Source organism: Lepisma saccharinum, chromosome 11, assembly GCF_977018435.1.
Source record: "Lepisma saccharinum chromosome 11, izLepSacc3.1, whole genome shotgun sequence".
Classification (NCBI taxonomy): Eukaryota; Metazoa; Arthropoda; class Insecta; order Zygentoma; family Lepismatidae; genus Lepisma; species Lepisma saccharinum.
In genome coordinates this window covers 52603291-52615069 of record NC_139239.1, presented here as the reverse complement: position 1 = coordinate 52615069, position 11779 = coordinate 52603291, and positions in this window count along the sequence as shown.

Sequence of the window (11779 nt, the reverse complement as noted above, 5' to 3'; positions counted from 1 at the left end):
TGTCTATTTCGGTTCCCACGAACTGAGAGTTTCGTGCGGCTTTTGGGTTGTTTTTCCCAGGTGTAGCGCCATCTTACGGCAAGCACCCAAGCACTTTTGGTAGGCGCATCTATTGCAGCTCCAAGTTAAGGTTAGCGCCGGCCAGGCGGATAATTTAACTAACACCTTTCTCTTTGTTTGTCTGGGAGATCGATTTTATTAATATTTCCGTCAATTTGAATAAGATCGATAAAGAAAAGAAATTTAAAAAAGTACACAATATGTATTAATTGCAAGAAGAAGAAGCCTTAGAAATTATAAGAAGAAGAAGCCTTATTAATTATAAGAAGAAGACGCCTTATTAATTGCAAGAAGAAGAAGCCTCAGCGAGTACAAGAAGAAGAAGTCCAAAGAAGAAGATTGGCTACAATTAATAAGAAATAAAAATAGAAGAAAATATTGTAGGAAAAGATTTTCCAAAGTTATCTAATATTTTTACATGATTATTCAAGAATATATGACGAATTGTACCCTCCGTAGTGGGTTAAATCTATTGTTTCTTTCCATATATTCGTAGTGTTAGTCACCCTAATCTGTGCCCAGAGGTATCTCATTGTTTCTATCCTGTGCTAAGCTGGCAGATGCTCACGTGTGAGGACGTGGCACGTCGAGTGGTCTTGGTGATTGGAATTTATTTAGAGGCAGCGTTTGAATACAGTAGTGAGTGGATTGTATTTTTGTGACTGATATGTGCTGTGTGTTGTGTAGTGAACTGAAATGAGGGACATAATTAACAAGCTGTCTTTTCGACTTACGAATGACGATAAGCTGCAAATCATTGTGGATTATTTTTGTGTGTCCACTTTATGAACAGATAAGCTAACGGGGATCGGACCTACAGTTAAATTTGTATCTAAACCACCATGTATTGAACCCGGTACCCCTTAGTTTGAAGGCAACGACGTTATTACTGCACCAACAAGGAGTACCCGGAATTAAAATCGTGAAAATAGGTAGATTGAAATTTTATTTTTATTCTCGTATATAGGCCTACATAATATTTCACAATATGGGCCTCTCATTTATGCAAATAATAATGAAATTCTTGAAATCCTTTCCTTACTGACAGTGTATATTTCCATGTTTTATCTATGAGGTATATATTTTTAATCACAGAGTCACATCACTTCAACCCGCCACCCCAAATGAGTTAAAAAAACAAAAACACCCCCACCAGCAAATTTTTGTCCATTCGAACACTATGATATGGTGCGATAGCCCAGGTTCTTAACCCAGTATACGCCACTGGTTAGCACAGCTCGCTACGGCGCCAGGTGTTTCGGGTTTAAATCCTGGCCTCGACATTGGTGTCATTTGTTATTTCATCATATCATCCTCATCTTCGCGATTAGCCAAAGGTGGCAGAAAAGCGAATTAAAATCCACCGAATCAATCAATCATTTATGGAGATATTTTAGAATGAGTAAACTTGAATTTCAGTCTGCCCGTTATTTGTCCTGGTCAGTTCATAAATACTGTGAATGCTTCTTACAACATCAGAAGTATCATTAATGTTTTGGAATTTGCTCATAAAGACTTCCAAGTTGTTGTTTTTAAGTCGTCTCTCTTAACGAGGAACGCTAGTGGCAACCCTACCATGCGCTCCTGGTAGTTATGTCAGAGCAAGCGTTTCCTGTGCTGGGTTGCATACGTACAGGATAGATTTTAAGCGCTTATAGCGCAGAAACTAAGCGCTTTCGAGGTAAACTTTATAGGGAAAAGTTACTTGTTTTTATGATATCTACCAGCACCCAAGCGTTGTTGAAAGAGTTTTGCAACACCTTGTATATACACACACATACATACAATACATACGGAAATTCCCCTTACAAACTCCTAGGGCTAGTATAGGGGACTGAGTAGACAATATTTGGAATAGGAACCCATGTCCGGAAACGTACCCTTTCCGTGCTACAACCGTGACAATGTGTCGGAATTGCCTGTAAAGGTATGTAACTGGGTAGGTAGTACATGACGTCAGAAGGTCACCTGATGACCTAAAGTGTAATCATTTATTACAACCATGTCAAATGAGGTGTTACGTAAGGTACAGAATTGAATGACGTGTAACTCAGTACATAATACAAACAAATTTATTTGGTAACAATGCCAAGGGAACAAAAATAAACGTACTATTTATTGATCACAATAATACTTGTGTCGCCAGTGGAACGCAACAATTTGTTTCTGTCTTCTGCACTGGATGTGTCGCATACGGCACTGCTCAACTACAACAGTGGCTCGATGTGACGAACACCAACGTTGTTGCACACATTGTACCGACGAATCGTGTCCCTGTACACTCGCTCCATCACACCTAGTGTCAGGTCAATTTCTTGTGCAGCGACCATAACTCGTGCCAGCAGTTCTTCTACAAGAGTCTCGTACACCATATTCTTCATACGACCCCACAAGAAATAGTCCAGTGGCATTAAATCCGGCGGTCGTGGGGATCACGCGGTTGGACCACCACGACTTATCCATCTTTGCCCGAATCTTCGGTTAAGATGTCTCCGAACGTCACATGTAAAGTGAGGCTATGCGCCATCGTGCTGAATGCACAGTTCCTGACGGACGTTCAATGGCATAGCATCCAATAACAGGGCCAATACTGGTACGCACCCACATATTGTATCATTTTAAGTGTTTGATATGTTTAATATGTTAATTGTCTATTATGACGTCATTTGTTTTGTTCAATTGGGTAGTCTGTTATGGTTATGGACTAACCTAAAAACATTTGATTCTGGGTTGTGAGGTGAGAGATATTATGGATGTTGCTGGAATAATGGAAGTGATATTGGAAATGTGAATGTTTTAATTTGTGTAGTGAAGAAGTATTATGATCTAAATACATTTTTGTTTGTAATAAGAAGTTTAATTGCGAGTTCAAGTGTAATATATTAACATTAACTGACTTCTAAATATATTTTTGTGTGCGAGATTTAGTAAAGTTTACGTAAGCATATCCTTATCTGATTTCCCACAACCTGAGGGCTTCATAGTAGGCTGATAAGTCTCAGGCTCGCCGTTGAGGAATAAACGTAAGTTGTTCCATTGAGAATAATCCGGGGAACGTAGCAATACTTCCTGTAGGAAGATCAAGTACGCGGCACCTGTTAGCCTGGCTGGAAGAAGGTACGGCTCGATCACATGACCGTCCTGAATACCTGCCCACACATTGATAGCAAATCTGTGCTGGAATCCCCGGAAATGCATCGCATGAGGGGTTTCGTCTGCCCAGATATGGCTGTTTCGAGAATTGAGAACACACTCCCTACGGAATTTACATTCATCTGTGAACAGAACTCGAAGTGGAAACTGGGCTTGTCGATGCAACGGTGAAGAAACCACGTGCAGAAGTAAACACGTGGTACAAAATTGACTGGTCTCAAAATCTGTCTCTTTGGTGGTGGTAAGGATGTAGTTGTTGATCATGCAGAACCTCCCACACGATGCTGCGTGAAACACCCATTGCACGCGCAATTGTTCGCATACTTGTTGACGGGATGGTCCTGTTCAATGTGGTGCAGTACAGCCTGTTCCAATTCGGGCGTGCGACGTCTCTTTGGAGCACCACAGTCCTTCCTGTCGGCGGTGAATGTACCTCGTTCTCGTAGCCGTTGCGTAATGCTGGCAAAAAGAGTATGGATAGCGCTCTTGATACAGCCGACGATTTGCTTTTCCATTCCCTTCCGCTGCGCCATACACAAGAATCATGTCTTTGTATTCTGAAAAAGTGTACTCAACCATGTTCATCGGAGAAGCACAGGCACGTGAATGGGGCTTCAGGCAGGAAACCGCGGCAGAATAGACGTCACGTGCTATCAGGTGATCTTCTGACGGTACGTTTCCGGACATGGGTTCCTATTCCAAATATTGTCTTCTCTGTCCCCTCTACTAGCCCTAGGAGTTTGTAATATATGTAATATGTACTGCATGTATCACCACCCCCGACGGATTGAAGGGCAAAACTCCTGCACCTGCAGTGAATCGAGACTGGAAGCGACCCAGACCTAGTGTCCTATGAGCTTCGAAGACCTTCATGATAAATTAATAGATTCATAATTAAAGAAAGAAATATTTTGACTTTCACTTCTTATTCCTTGAATTACTTATTAAATTTCTCAGGATTTCACACTTCTTAGAATCTAAAATTTAGTGAAACATATAGCCTAATGCTTACTTCCAATTCTTCATCTTGATAACGCACAAATATACCCTGAACGGAATTACATTTTACAAGTGTAACAGTTATCACGAAACGAACTGTATAAGCTTAGGAAAGTAGTGTATGTGTGTGTGTACAGTACAGTTACAGTAAATATACTGTGTGTAAGTAACAAGGAATTTTGTTCCTTATTTTCCAAATAAACCACACATATTGAACTGCTGTATACGTGTGCTGATGAGTTCGGAGTGCTACTCAGAACTCGAGTGACTCAGTGGTTCTCAAACGTTTTTCTCATTGTACCCTTTACTCGTAAGCAAACGTCTAATGTACCCCCATCATTGGTTTTCTCAGCATAGTGGGTTTTGGGGAAATTTTTTGGCTCTGATTGGTGGGACGTTTTTGATCTGTTAGAGGCGTGTATCTGCAATAGAGCAAAATGACATTCGGGCTGTATGTGGAAAGATGGTAAACAAATAATCAATTGAATCCTATGTTTATTATTTTATTGGTGTTCCTACGTTTACAATCTTTACGACAAACTATAATTTTTCATATATTTTCTCCAGAGTTGTTTAATAAGTTTGTAAACCAACTGTCTAGTTTTTATTGTAAATCCTTAAAGTTTCTAGTGAGAAGGATATGCCTGCATAGCCTGACACAATTTCTTGATGCCTGGCTGTACACTTGAAACTTTCAAGCTGAGATTCTGTTCTAAATTTAGTATATTATAGATTTCGAACGAGTATTTTATTACAAAACATATGAAGCAATGATAAGAAAGAGTGTCAGTGACAAAATTAGCCTTATTTTCCTGTTGGGTGTTAAAGCTATGAAGTCTGAAAGAATGAAGTCTGCCCTAAACACCTGCGGAAAAAATGTTGTGTGGGTGTTCTCGACATTTCTCTTTCTAGCTGACCCCTTTCATGTCGTTCATGCCGAGTCCCGTGGCGAAGTGATTAGCACATCGCACTGCGACTCTAGGGGTCCCGGGTTCGAATCCTGACTTAGGCATGGACGTTTGTGATGTCTATTCATCAATTTCATCATATCATCACTCATTCCCATCTTCGCAAGTTAGTCAAATCTGGCACAAAAAGTGAAGTAAAATAAATCAAATCAAGTCGTTCATGTACCCCTGGGGGTTAGGCGTACCACAGTTTGAGAACCACTAATCTAGATTACTCGTAAACACTCAAGTTCCTTTTCTCTGCACCAATCAGAGAGTTGAACCCCTGATTTCAACTACATACTTTGTGAGCACCCACGACTGTTAACCTACAAGAAGAGGTAAATTACGTCTGAAAGTCTTTCCACTCACTAGGATAACTTAACTGGGCCCCTCCCACAAAATCGTAGAACCATACAATTACGTATGTAATGAAAGCTAAATGGCTCAAGTAACCTAATGATACCTAGAGATATTTTAATTTAGTTATATAAACGGCTATCATTTGAATTCCTAGTTTATTAATAACAACTGAATTTGATTGTTAACAATTTGGATCTTATAATATACATTCAAAGACTGCATCAAAATCAATTAACAAAGAATTTTAAAAATATCACAATAACATTTAAATAAATAACGCTTAATTACAACGTGAACTTGGCCTGTGGTTTTATATCTCCTAGTATTGTTTCCTATTTTACATAGCATCTCACCTTCTTTTGGATAATCGCGACAATGAGTATGAATGATAGTAAAATTGGTGAAATGACGTATGCATGCAAGAAAAACCTGTGTCTGATCTAGGGCTCTAACCTGGATCCTTTATTAGGAAGATCGTGAGTCGATTTGCCAACATAGAGAAGTGGAAAAGTGACGGACAATTACAAAAAGAGAGAAAAACACAATGGTCGATATAAATTGTCACCAAAATTATAAGTGTGCCAATAATACTTATATTTATTTACTGCATTATTTTATACGATTTTTATTTCCGTTTATGATTTCTCCATTAAAATTTCTACGATAGTCAGATTGTCGATGTTTTGTTATCATTTCTCACTGGTTCTGGCTGTAAACCTCTTGTTCGGTAAATAAATATAAAAGAAATCAGCAGTGATGAGCAGGGTTGGCTCGGGTGGACCCAGCCCAGTTTTCCCCATGCGGGTTAAGGCAGTTAAAAAGTGTTTTTTTTTGTTTTTTTCATAAAATGTAAATTGTTGCTTTAAATACTTGTGAGGTTCTAGGATTGATAATTCTTTTTGGAAAACATGTAAAGAAAAGGCTTAGCAGAGTTTAAAATACTAAAAATAATGAATGTAATACAAGTCACAGTATTTTTTTTCAGGCTATATTTTCCAAATCATTCTAGAAATGGACTTTTTACATAAATAAAAAGAATATATATATATATATATATATATATCTCCAAGACACAAAAAGAAAAAGTATCAGAAACTTTTATATAAAATGTTTGCATTGATTGATGCAACATAGTTGAACAAAGCTTAAGCCGGATTTAGAAGAAAGCAATTCCTTTATAACATTTTTGCTAGCATAAATACTATGTAAATACTTTCAAAAATCTTATAGCATATAGTACATTACACGCAAGCAATTCATGTAACTTTTAGGCTAGCTTTTGCAATTACAATGTATAACATATATACAGCATGAAAGGCACGTCTAGTTACACCATCTATGCTGAGTGCACGGTTCTTACATTTGAAACAATTAAAATATTCTTCCATACGTGTACAGTAAACGTTGTAAAGTATGTATTTAAGCAGCGCCATTGTTCTGTACCTAATAACGTTATTCCTCTCGGTTGAATAGTTATCGGCTTTTAAAAATGTGAAGTAACACATTGTTTACATCTCACGCGGCCGCCATTACACCTCTACTTTGACCTAGAGGTCGCTTCTGATTGGTTATGCTACGAAAAATGCTACGGGAATAGGACGAGTTATATCCTTGAGAAATACCATGGCATCTGAAATGCCATAAGATTTTTCACTTTACACGGTAACATTTTGGTCATGGCACAAATATTGAGAAAAATGCTAAGGAAAATGCTTTCGTCTAAAGCGGGCCTTATAATTTTGAATTGTGGGAGCATTTTGGTTATCAGTCACTTCCTTATGTGGGGAAAACAATAGTGGCATGTCATAGTTTCAACTGTGATGATCAATTGATACAATAAAGTTTTGCATATTTAAGCATTACAAGGGAGAATTGAGTACATTTTATTGAAATGTCGTTAATTGTGGCATAATTAGGGTTACAAGATTGCTATAAGTCAATAGTAAGACATAATGTCACAAAATGTAGGACTTTGAGTAAAAATGTAAGACACAAAACATTCACAATAAATAATACATATTTGCAGAACATGTCAGAAAGTAATTTAAAATTTACGCTATTTCGCTTTTAAAAAATATGATTTCTTAATAAATTCTTAAATGCAAAATTTCCAAACTTGTAATCAATACTACACAATACACTTCTTACTATTTGTATTAACTGATACTTCTCAAAGGAGCCAATTTTTATTTAAAAAATCAGGTCAATTATAATGAACCCCAGTACCAAACGTTTTACAGACTTTTTTAAAATACATTTCTCTCGTGACTCTGTTGTGCTGATTGTAAAACTAATGAAAGTAGGAAGTATGACCTGGAATGGTAAACAAATATTCAGGCTCTATGCTATGCTCTACATTTTTTTTTCCAAAACTGTCAAGAATACATTTTTGGAGTATATTAAACTGAGTCATTTTAGAGATTTCATTGGTCCGCAATTTTGCAGTAAAGCTTTTAAAATAATATTTTATAGCTTAGGAGAGGAGTGGTGGTAAAATCACAATCGTTATGATAACCACCATAAATGGAAAGCTTTTGAGTTGCAATTTTCATAGTTGCAAGATAACGTGAAGGTCTTACATTGCATTTGACTAAATTTGTCATCATATTTAAAAATAGTAGACGTCAGACTGGTTTAACATGTCTTGCGAGAGCTTTAAATTATGCTCATATTTGACTTGGCTACGTTTTTGTAGATTAAGAAACACAAGACTCTGTAATATAGTGCGTGTTTAGGAAGGGTGGTGGTAAGTCACCAATTTTGAGACCACGATAACTGCAGCAAATTTCGAGGTTTTTAGCTGAAAGTAATCACAACTCGGGAATGATTTTGTTTTTCATTTGCATTTGTTGAAAGCATTTCAAGATTGTAGATGAAAAATGGGTTTTCCATATGCTGAGGTAGATTCCAAATTCTGATGACACTTTCAAATGGCTAAACTACATTTCTGGAGATCAAGAGAAACTCTTTTAAGAATTTTAGGGCATCACTTAAGCTACAGTTTGACAATAAATGTTTTGAAATATAGTGCATGTTTGGGGGAGTCTTGCGAACCAAATTGGGGGTCACTAATGTTTTAACCTTGGTAACTGTCATTTTCATAGCAGCCAAATATTTTGGAGGATGTATAATGTATTCCATTTGAACGAAATCAGCCAGACAATTAAATGCGGCAAAAAGATAATTTGGCATGGTTAATAGACGGAGAAGGTATTTGTGCTTCAAACATCCAGTAAAATAATGGGAAAACACAACTGTATTGAAGCAGATTGAAAACATTGTGTTGCATAGTATTTTTGGATTATTTAATGGTCTATGGCAGTGGTTCCCAAAATATGCGCCGACGCCCTGGGGCGCCGTGGCTGGTTTGAAGGGGCGCCAGGAAATGTTTCAATATTTTCACTGAAATGACACTTATTCCAAATATGTGTTTATTACTACTTTTTACACATAATATGTTTCTGAATTTGAAATATGTTTTATTTTTTAACTTAAGGCAAGGAACCTAACAACACTAACTGAGCGTTGCAAGTGTCAGATAGGCCGACATTCTGACTTGGGCGCCGCAGAAAAATTTTGAAACACCAAGGGCGCCGTAAAACGAAAACGTTTGGGAACCCTTGGTCTAGGGGGTTAGATAAATTAGATAAATATGTGTTTGTAGCTGTAACATAATTCATTCCAACATACACACAAGTCACAAAATAACTTGTTTCATAAACTGAAGTTCAGAATGGTATATTCACTAATAGTATTTACTATAAATGTGCTGCACTTTGGAATATTCACTAATAGTATTTACTAAATATGTTCTGCATCTTCAAAAACATATACTTTAATATGCTTAAATTTGAGTATCGTTGCAGGAGGAAGAAAGTAACAAACCTGATTCATACTAATTAAAAGTCTGTAAAAAGTTAGTTATTGCTTTTTTTCTGGGAAGAATGGTTTCGACACTATTCAAGTCGGTTTGTTATGTTACTGTGTTCCTTATTAATGTGTTCATCATAACAACTATTCAAAATTGGGTTATGTTCATAAACAATAATGCATCCAATCACACACACACACACACACACACACACTTATTCAATTCTCTCGTTTAATTGATTGATTGATTTGGTTTAATTTACTACTCTTTTCTGCCACATTTGGCTAATCGCGAAAATGAGAATGAGTGATGATATAATGAAAGTGATGAAGAGACTTACAAAGAATACCCATGCCCAGGCTGGGATTCGAACCCGGGACCTCTGACATCGTAGGCATTTCTCTTGTTAAAATAAAATATTATTAGTCCCCACCTCACCTATAATAAGATGCCAGTATGGAGTAACGTTGTTTATTGCCATAAAAAGCACTGGTTATAACATTTTTTGCACTCCCCCCTGGTAGTGCGATTGTTGGATACGCAAAAGTATGTGCCTTCTCAGGTAATGCAACCCTGAAAACTGATAACAGCATTACCTATTACATCCTCCAGGAAGAGTAGAATAAAATTGTTGGGCAAATATTTTATAACAGAATATGTTAACAGAAATGTCAAATAGTTTTTGATTCAGTCAACTATACCCTGACCCAGGCATCTCTGGAGCAAGGCCGCGCATAGCGTCAGAGAAGGGGAGGAAATCGAGTGGGCAGAGCGAAGCAGTACACGCTGCTGCGAAAGCTGGTAACTGCAGTCTCTTACACCCCTCCCCCTCCACGCAATTCAGGTTCCTTTCACGTGTTCATTGGAGGAGTTGTCTTGCATCACTAATTGTGCAGAGACATGTTCTCGTTCGCCTGCTCCAGAGATAGATGGGACAGGGTATAATGCAATACAAATTAAATGTTACAATACATTACTACCAGGGTAAAAACGTATTTCATTTTCAAAATACATATTTTTAAACATAACCTGAAAAAGCCAATAAAACCCAGTTTTGGGTCAGTTTTTTTCGGGTTTTATCTGAAAAGAAAAACGAAAAAACCCGAGGAAAATGCCAACCCTGGTAATGAGTTGTAATTTCATATTGTCGCTTTATTGCTCGGAATTTCCATTAGTTAACTTCTTGATTATATGTAATAGAATACATATTTTATTTTTTAATTATGAAGTCATGGACAATTGAACTAGCAATCTCTTTAATAATATTTACAAAAAATATTGTGTTTCAGAAATTTCCTTCTTGGCCAACAAACCTCTGTATCTTTTGCTTGAAATCCGAGCAAGATGACCCAGAGCATGGGTGTGAAGTACCGTCCAAAGAAAAGCTAAGCGAATTATCCATGTTCTCAGTTGATAAGAAAATTGCTTTCATCGATGCTGTGTGCATAGAGGCTGAAAGTATCCAGGAAAGACTGAACAAACTTTCAAAGCAGGAAAAGGAGGACATTCACAGAGCTTGGGAGTTGTACAAGTATTCTTCCACCAAAGACGAATCGTTAAGTAAATTAGGAGAACAACAGCACAAAATTTTTGCTCTCTTCATTTATTCCGATTTTATTCCACGTACAATGTCTAATATCCTTGAGAAAGACATGACAATCACAAAAAGAAAAAGAAATCAAAAATGGAAGCCAAAACTAAAATCGATAGAGGGTTACATGAAAGAAGAGAATGTAGGTTCTCAACCACCAAACAAGAAGCAAAAAACTTAAAACAAGAGCAAAACCTTTCATTTTTTCACGAATTGTGCAATCCGTTTCAGGTGAGTTTCTACCAAATTTGAATTACAGAAGATATCTCTTTTCTTTTTTTTTATTAACAGTACTCATTGACAGATAACATTGTCCATCAAAAATGTTTTTATTTATTTACTTGCAGCTAATTACAAAATGAAAACTTTGTGTTATGTGTAAAGTTTATTAACTACCAACCAGGGCTCGAAATGGAACGGTTCACCTTCATCAGCAAGGTATTGCCTTGATTTCTTTTCTTTACTTTTGTCTCTGGCTACTACAGAAAAGAGATTAACGGCTAGTGAAATTACGCGCTGTATTACAATTAATATTACAATATTTACATAAACATAAAATAATATAAAACACATTGGACACGAATCTTCTGGTCAGTGGCGGCGATTAGGTTTCAAGACTGTATGGCAAGTTTGCCAAAGCGGGAGTGGAGGGAGGACAGTTTACTTTCCCTTGGTAGGTAAGGTTTAGCATAATGCGGGAGTAAGAAGTGGCAAAACGTGGGAGGGCAACGCCCTCTCCACACCCTCCTAATCGCCGCCACCACTTCTGGTATTTTCTTCTATTTTTAAGATTTA